The sequence below is a fragment of the Rhinolophus ferrumequinum genome, chromosome 18 (assembly GCF_004115265.2).
Source record: "Rhinolophus ferrumequinum isolate MPI-CBG mRhiFer1 chromosome 18, mRhiFer1_v1.p, whole genome shotgun sequence".
Classification (NCBI taxonomy): domain Eukaryota; kingdom Metazoa; phylum Chordata; class Mammalia; order Chiroptera; family Rhinolophidae; genus Rhinolophus; species Rhinolophus ferrumequinum.
Window position 1 is genome coordinate 7,129,138 of NC_046301.1, and position 9,841 is coordinate 7,138,978.

A 9,841-nucleotide genomic window follows, 5' to 3' on the forward strand; every position below is an offset into this window, starting at 1 on the left:
AGCCACAGCTGATGGCCATTTGATCACAGTCGACGGCCATTTACTACCTGAGCCAGCACCTTTCTATGTGAGGCCGAGAGCCTGGAAACTGCTTTTTGGGGCTCTGTCCCCACAGGGCCACTAGATTCAAATACTTTGATCAAATTAAATCTGACCTGCCTAGGTTGGTAAGGAAGCGACCCCTCCTGAGAGGAGGCCCCTTCCATTTCCTTAGCAGATGAGATTCCTGGGAGTTTTCGGAGGGTCGGGGGATGTGAGAGGTGGTTGGTCTTGAACCTCCCTGTGAGGGTCCCATGGCTCCGTGGTGAATTTGCCACCTAATTTGCCACCGGTAAAGGCTGGTCTTCCACAGTGTGTTGGGGGCTGCGGCTGGGGTCTTCTCCATTGAAACCGTAGCGTCTGGCCAATAGGCCTACAGCTGACCTACGGTCATCCACCCCACTCCTTCCCATTCAGGGCACCACCTTACAAATACCTGTCGCAGGCTTTCTCTGGGAAGCTGCCCTCAGAAATGGCTTAGCAAGAAGCTCCAGCACTGTTTTCTCCCAACAATCCAGTTTTTTTTTTTTTTTTATCAAGAGCCTAAATCTTGGAGCTCCTAACCTTGAGCTCTCGCCACAATAAAAATATCCTCAGGCCTCCTGGAGCTAAACCATGTCCACCCTCTTTCAAGAGGAAAAGGGGAAAATGTATCTCATTCTGTCTCGTTTGGAAAACACTACTAAATTCTCCTCCCAGAGGGTGATGTGACAGACTTAACCTAATTTCTCCCTCTCAGGTAATACAATTTCTTTGTACCATAGAATCAAAAATTAAATACCAGATTCTCAATACTGGAAGGGATGTGGAAAGTTGTGTTATGACTTTTGGAAATAAAGTTAAACAAAACAGCAAACAAAAACAAGTAAATAGTACCAAAAAAACAAGCAGAGAAAATGACTTTGGAATGTTTTCTTTCAAATAAATATAATTACGGGATTCGGTTTCCAAGGACGGACAGTTTTCTGGATGAAAGTTTTACAGAGATTATAATCCTTCAGGGCTCTTTTTTGTTTGGTTTCAGCAGATTTCAGAATCAAAGTGTTGGTCTCTCTTTCCAATGCCACATAATTGTACTGAGAAAAATATGTATTGACTCATTCGGTGAGTGACCAGGGGTTCTGTGTTGACCATTTTTCACTAGATTTAGAATTTTTACTCTTCATTTTAAAGGAAAAAAAATCTGTTGAGATCCAAAGACGTCACCATCAAAAGACCAGATTATTCATTATTTTTGTTCCCTTAGGAAACTGTAAGGAATAATGCTGTGGATCAAATTGTTTTGCTCAATTGAAGTGTTTTGTTTTTTTGAACAGAAAAGTGTCAAGTTGAAAATGTTCTTTTTATTTTTATTATAGCTTTTAAAGAACCACTCAACCAAATCAAGTAATTGAAAAAAATGGCACACTTTTTATGTGAACCAAAACTTCTTCACATACCCAGAAACAAATGCTGAATTCCATTCTAATCGGGCCAGATCAGTTTACACAGAAGGGAGTGCTATCAAAATGATCTCTGAGAGCACTAATCATTTGATTCTGTTTTAAAATTCATAAGGCTGTTGCCCTGTGTTCTATTGCAAAGTAATAATAATAAAATGAAATCTGCCAAAAAACATTTATGAAATGGTGGGGGTAATTTGAATATATAGGATATTTAATAGTATTAATGAATAATAAATGATCATCTAGATGTAATAAGTGTGATTTTATATAAAGTATTCATATCTTTTAGAGATGCATACTGAAGTACTTACTGATGAAAAAAATATAAGGCCTGAGATCCATTTAAAATAAATCAGTGGGTGTTGGTATAACTCAAACAAAATCAGTCATATTCCATAATTGTTGAATCTGGATGACGAGCACTGTGGATTAATCATATTACTGTCCCTACTTACGTCTATATACATTCTCAATAACGAAAGTTTATTTTAAGGGACTGTTTAGTTCAGATTTCCAGACACAGTATATTAACTTTTGAACTTTTCCCCAAAATGGTGCAGTCTCTCCACTCTTCATGCTGTGCCTCTTTCGTTAATAGTAGTAACCATTGTTATTTATTGACTCTTAGCACTCACCAGGCTCTGAAATAAATGTTTCATATATATAAAAAATAGATAAATGACTTAATAAATAAATGAATTAAAATCCCTCTGTAATCAACGAAAGAGAAGCCAGCTGGTTTTTTTTGTTGTTGTTGTTTTTTGTTTTGTTTTGTTTTTTTGTTTTTTTTTTTAATTTTTGAATCTTGTAAGGGTTGAAACAATGAGGCTGAGAGGAAGTACTGGAAGCTTCCACAAGCTATTTGATTGATTTAATTGTAAAAGTCAGAGCTTACCCCCAGAAATGCTTGAAAAAGGTGGGATAAAGCTAGGAAAAGCCAGCAGCAGCCACTGGGTTCAAGGCAGAGAACTGTAGGAAGAGGGGCATTGGAGCCAACCAGCCGGCTGGGCTATGTGACAGGCACTAGGAAAAATGCTGGTAAAACAGTTTTGTCCTGTGTCATGAATAAAACCTTTCTGTGGCTTTGTTTTGCCCTGCAATAGACATTTACATTTGCTTAAGGGAAACAAGAAGGGTGGTGATCACCAACATAATATGTTTTTATCTTTACATTTCCAAGCAAGTATATTAAAATCTCTGAGAATTACGGATACAAAACACATGGGAATTCTTTTAACCTAGAAATTCCAGAATCCTTTGGGCACCTCTCTCTGCACACTCACACTCACGATCATCTTCCAAGCAGTTCTTGGATGATAGTATGGAAGTGCTTCCTTAGATGTCCAAGCCAGCCCATGTGCGCTTTGGTTCAAAACCTGTCTTTTGTTTGCCGCCAGGATTCTGCCTGACCTTCGCCTCCTGTGATGGGCCACTCTGCCTGCGACCATCCATGTTCTGCTTTACAAAACAGTCTTCTCTGATATTTGTAACAGTCATGTTTCCACATACGCTATTTCATTTCCTTATTTTTTAGTTTGCTATCAGTACATATTCCAATTGGATTATCTTTCTGGAGAATTCCAATTCTGAAATCTTACCTGTTTGTTTTGTTTTGTTTTTTTGATTTTGTGAAAAAAATGTTTCTCTATAGGAACAAAAACACTACTAGGGGGGAATGCTCACTGGGAATAATATTTCTAAGGGAGAATCTGAAGACTTCTTCCCTTAACAGAATAAAATACATGCTACTACAACTCGATTTATAGCTCAAGTAATTGTGGGTGTGCCTTGCCCTAGATCACCTGGGGAAATTATTCTTTTAAATAGCAGTAAGAAAGCTGGTACTATGTCATTCAAGAAGGTGGAATAACACTGTGGGGACTTTATGGCCTCAGCTCACACACACAGATGCTTTGATCATGATATTTGGTGGCGAAGGTCCCCAGTGACGGAACCATGCGGAACCTTTCCCAGTTTCAGGGTGATTGCTACTGGATATTTCAGTTAGGCCCTATTTTTACAAGACACCAGGAAAAGATTTAATAATAGGAAAAATGTATAGAGTGAACATTTTTTCCTAAATTGGATAAGGCCAGCAAATTGCCTCTACAGAATTCCTTAATATAACAACAAAGACTAAATGGAGAAATTATGTTAGTACCACAAAACTGGCCTATTCACTTGGGCTTTATTTGCCACCTTGTATTAGTATTTATATTTTTATACATGGTTTTGCACTTTCCTAACTAAATCATAGTGGCCTAAGAATAGGAACCATCTTTGAAATGGCTTTACCCTCACTAAATTGCCCAAAGTAGGGGGCGGTAAATCTTGAAACACATAATTAATGAAGGGAAGAATGAAGATGAGTTTCAAAGGTGAAGACAAATCAATAAGTTAATATGTACTTTGCACAATGTGATGTATAGCTGATGTATTACAGAATTGTATACTTGAAACCTATGTAACTTTACTAATTGGGGTAATTACTAATTGGGATAAAGTTTATGTCACCCCAATAAACTTTAACTAAAAAAAAAAAATCTACTCAATGTCCAGAGAATCCTAAGAGAAATGTCAGGCAAAAAGTGCATTAAGAAGAGTACGACGAAGAACCTACAAGACAGAAAAGTGACTGAAAGGCGTTGGAAGAGAAGCCTTTGGGTTTGAACAAAAGGGGGGCATTGTTGACTTCAATGAAGGTAGTTTAAGTGGAATTCAGAAATATAACATGATCATGTTCCCGATTGGGGTGACATGACAGGCAGAAAAGAGAGAAAACAAAAATTTTTATCATAAAAGGGAAAAAAACCCCACAATAACGAATAATAAAATGAGATTATTGGAAAGGATGCTGAGAAATAAACTATGTCAGAACTTGAACACTTGTTGCTCATTAGAAAAAAAGGGAAAGAAGAGATGAGAAGAATTTCAAGTTATAAGGACAAACTGACCACTAGAGATTACAAAGAAAAGTCAGAGTATACTGAAGTTTAAATTCAGTGGCAGCTAGTCTTTCTCTGAGACTTGCAAAGGAGAAAGGCGTAGCTATCATTTGAAGTAGAAATTTTGAGGTTCTTGGTCATTATTATAAAATTTAATCTAAAAAAGGCATTGACAATCAAATTGTATTTTGAGGTAATTAAGACCAGCCATTCCCACAAAATTCCTTCTCCATTATCCCATTATATAATTGACTTCCCTTAACTTAGCTTGAAATTCCTAACGTTAGATTCATTTCTTCAAATTAGGCAAGAAAACTACAGACATATTTTTGAGGCATAATAGGAACATAATTTATAAGGGTACAATGCTGAGTTTCTGAATTTCCTCCACATGTATTCATGTAAGATATTACTTATTTGCTAATGTTTTGGTATTAATTATACTGTTCTTTTTCCAAAGATAATTTATTTTGACTAAAGCTGATGTTGAAACCCAGCGTGAAAGTAGAATGAGAAAAGATGGGTTGAAATATTTGGGTTATTGATAAATTAAGCTTGGTTGACAATAGATATCATTGGAATTGAATGTAAGGTTATGGCATAGAACGGAGGAATCCATATTGGATTTTGCGAAAAGCCTATTTACAACTTTATATTTATCAAGTTTAATTTCACATTCTTCATCCTGGGAATGATGTTGGGAAAGAATTTTCCTTGCTATCAAACAACAGAGGTTGGTGACACGACAGCATTTCCATACTCCATCGGTACTAAGTATGTGATTGTTTTTCTCTCTTCTAAAGTGACATGTTTGTGCCTGCACAGAGGTAGAAATTCTATAAAAAGTTTTAGAAATGGATGCAAAAGGAAAGAAAAAGGAAAATATAAAACAGTAAATGATTTTAGAAAACAATGCAGAATTCCAAACTTCTAGTATGAGAAATTTCTTACTTCTTCCACAATATTTTATCATTTAATAGGATTATCTTGCGATTCTCATTTACTAACAGTTGCCTGAGCTATAAAAATACAAATTTGATTGGTTTCTCTATTGTAAACTAATAAAATCATTAATATTTCTAATTAAAATGCAAAAATATGGAAGGACATTAAACCTGAGGGTCCTTAAGACTTTGATTAAATTTAGTTTTAAATGCTTGCTCTATAAACCGTATCCCTCTCTCCGTATGTACCCCTCAGAGACTTAGCCCCCTCCCCCCACCTCCCCGGAAAATCAGTAACTCCCAAGGTAGCGAAAGACAGTGGCCCTGGATCCGACTAATGGTTACACAGTCAGGTAAAGAGAACATCCTGACCTCAGTCGTGTTTCGGTTCCTGAGCCCTAAGGTGCTACATTCCCATGAGACTGGACAGAGGAACTCTGGAAAAGACCTTAGAAGTGTCCTCGAGATCTGAAGAAATGATTCATTACCCTTACCTCACCTCCAGCCAATGAGCTCCCAGCATGACTCTGAGACCCTAACACATGGTGTCTTGTGATTTTGCCCTATAGAAACAATACTCCACATGCCATCGGAAGCCAGGTCTGAAGAGCTCACCTGTGTCTCTGGGCTTGGTGCCATTTCCTTAAATAAACCTCTGCTTTCTTTGCTGCAAACTCCTGTTCGTGTCTCCATTGGCTTTGATGTGTGCAGGCGAAAAGAACCCCCTGAGTTCAGTAACAACATTTGCTGTGTACATTGACAGATTAGTCTTGTGGACAATTTTACAGAATTCTTTTTTGGATATTTTACAGCCATCAGAAAAAAACAATTTAATTACTTAGAAATTGTGTTTCTTAGCATTAAATATAGGGCATCCACAAAAGTTCAATAAATAGTAACAATTTTGAATTTTTAGTTTTTTCACTGCCAAGATTTTAAACCTCTATTTTTAAAACAAATCATTAGAAATGAATATTAATTAACTATAACCCTTAGAACATTAGGAAAAATTTTATCAGTAATTAGCTCATTCTAAATAATTATCGCAAATAAATAAGGTTTTCACCTTTAAGGTGGTATTCGCCAAAATTTAAATTATATTATAGGTGCATGTTTTTAAAAAGTTTTATTATTAATACTTGCATTTGAAATATATCTCTTGATCCAAAGATTAGCAATTTCATCAAACTTAAGTAAAACAGGGACTTGGAAAACAGAGACATGAGTGTACACGTAGGTTTCTTATTTTCCTCATCTTGGCTCTCCAGTCTTCTCAAGGGGAGGGGGAGAGGGTCTCAATGTCAGGCCCCGCCCTTAGAACCACGGATCTCAGTAACTACACCTATTCCCACTACCCTGATACAGCAGTTTAACATCTCTCACTTTCATCACGTCGTTGGTGTGCTGTCCTATGTGTTCAATTAATCAGCGGGCATTTGCATTTTGAAAATGACCACACATAAAATGTCTAAAATTCAACCGATTATCTCCCTCCTGGCAACACAAAGAAGTCTTGCCTTGCCAGTGTTTAAGTGTCTAAAAAGAAAAAGAAAAATTCTAATATATATTTATTAGGTCTTGATCCTTTAGTGCAGGTAACTTTGGAATTCGCAACCTGTCTACTGCCCATTTATAGCACTTCATGTGCAAAGAAGGGCACATGATTACTGTGGTGGTGCAGGGGATGGGAAGGAAGTGAAAGTACTCCCAAAGAGGCTGACATTGCATTGGATGGTCAGCCTGGAGACAGGAAGGAACACCGCAGTTTTAGGTAAATATTTCAACTACAGCCTTATTTTTATTTTAAAAGATGGCAACATAATCTATAAAATGTTGCTGAGGCGCCGGTTCTATGGTAAGATAAAATATATACAAATAATTTCTCCATGGAAGGAGATGCTAAATAAGCAGCCCAGAATTGACAAAATACTATGTTTCTATTTTCATAGTATTTCATGTCAGGAAAGTCCCAGACTGTCACTGTTGAAGATTATCTACTTTTTAAATAGCAAAGAAATGCCTTTTGTGGGTTCTTGGTTTTTGGAAGATATCTTATAACCAATCCTCCTTCAGAAACACCCTCAGATCCAGAGCCATCTAAATGTTCTAACAGAGTATCCATTCGGAATAGAGATGCAAATATTTATAGCTCATTCCAACACAGACATCAGATGACAAATGTAACTGCATACTTTGATTTCATTGGAGGAGGCATTTTTCTTCCAATGCAGAAGATACAAAAACATGAATTAATTTGTTTTCAGGAAATTCAAGATAATTTATTTCTTTGAATTATAAAAGTCCATATTTGATCGTACAAATAAACACAAATTCTGCTATGTAATTATCTAATATTTTCCTTGTCAACCTCATATGAAGTCATTCAAAGATTTGGAGATCTGGGAACTTATTATCAATGCAGAATGTCAGGTGCCAAGTCAGAAAGAGTGAATTAGAATGTGCATTTTAACAAGATCCTCTTCTGCTGTGAGTGAACATGGAGTGTGAGAAGCCATGGTGCAGACCATAGCAGTCGTAGCAAGAAGCAATCTGGTTGGGAGAATGAAAAATTTTGATGAGATAAGTGGATTTTAAACAAAATGGCTGGAAATACTGGTAAGTAATTTCTTGGAGATAAGTCATTTAATTCTGGCTTAAGTCTTATTACTTAACTGCTTTCTCAATTTTACATACTATCCATCCTGGAAAATGTTTTCCTATATTATTTGGCTCTCAGTTTTTCATATTTGGGGTTGGAAAAACACAAATGATCTTTCAAGCATTTCTATTGTATATTGTGCTGAAGTATTATGAGATTAAAATAGTGATGAACATTCAGAATTTTAGATATAAGTGATCACAAACTCATTGTTTGTAGGCCTTCAGCAGTTATATAAGACACTGACACAAGTAGATCATTTTGGAAAGGCATTAACTGGGGAAAATATGGGATATCATGTCCTTTATATTTTTATTATGCTCATTCTGACCCCAGCCCTGCAGCCTCCACTCCGAGGCACATACACAATTCCCCGAAAAGATGAAATATTATTATTGTCCTTTGTTAACATAGATTTCTAGTCACAGAAGTGGAGTTACATATGGGTGGGAGACCAAATAAATGTTCACCTTAAACCCTTTTGTAGCCTCAATGCACAGCGCTGCAATGTAGTATAATTTCCCACTCTTTGATCAGTTCTGTGTAATCCCAAGAAAAAATTGCTTTCTCAGCTTTGGATATCCTGACTTTAAAATATCTTCAGTCTCTTGCCAGATCTAAACTGGAATAGGTTTGAGTGTGAGTGACATGAGTGAGAGGTGACTAACCTCTACCACCCATCGTTGTGAAGTTTGCAAAATTAACTCACTTTCTCTCTTTGTCAAGGTGGGTGGAAAGAATGAGAGAAAGTCACAGAAATATACATTATTCCACTATAAAGTTTGTTAACGATGCTCACCTCTATTTTCTAGTTGTAAAGATATTTGATAGCCATTTCGGTTCAGAGGAGTCCCAGTTTTCATTAGTGAGTTTTGCAGCTGCTTGCAGTTCCTGGCAGGCAACCATTTAAGGCTGTGTAAGTCTAAAATGTTTTCCCTAACGTTTCAGTTCATATTGAAAACAGACACACACTCTTGAATGTTTAAAGCAGAATTGTTTCTGGCCAAATTTTCAGTGTCAACACAAAATGCTGCAGAAGAAATTACATTTCAGTTTTTTTTTTTTTTTTTTTTTTTAATAGTTCAAAAATCAAGAGGAAAAATAGAGGAAGAAAGAACTGGAGTAAAAAGAGAAGAGAAAAAAGAAAACTCACTACATATTTCAATCCAAGTTTACATACATTAATTTTAAGGAAATAATAATAATCTATTAAGTTTTCCCAAGGAGCTTAATAGAAATCTAACATTAAACAGTCTTGCTTTTAAGAATATCAAGCAAAAACTGTTATAGAAGCAAGTTAATCTATACATATCATAATTCATTCTCTAAGAGATTAATCGAAGAATATAATTTCATTGATTTTCTTTCACAGAAAAATTGGAGAGGATTAACTATAACGAACAGAAGAAATTGGTCATAAAGTTATGTCACTATTGTTTATATCATTGTACACAACTAAATTATGATGGGGACACACACTTTGGGTTTAAGACTAATTTTAAGATGATAAGAGAGTAAATTAGTTTTCAGATGAAATTACATTAATGTATGTCACATCTCTTAATAAAAGTACCCTGGCTGAGGACTCATTCACTAAATGTTTAAAAGTACTGAAGTGAATATTCATGAAAGAACAAAATGGAAGAATATTTTACAAAGAGGAAAAAAGTTGTCATTGAAGATAAACGACATTTCCAAAATTTTTATATTTGAAATTTGCTTGTACTATTTTCAAAAATTTGTGTTGGTAAAGTTTGCTTGTAAGATATTTCATAATAAAATTATTCCTTTTAAATAATATTAGTATTA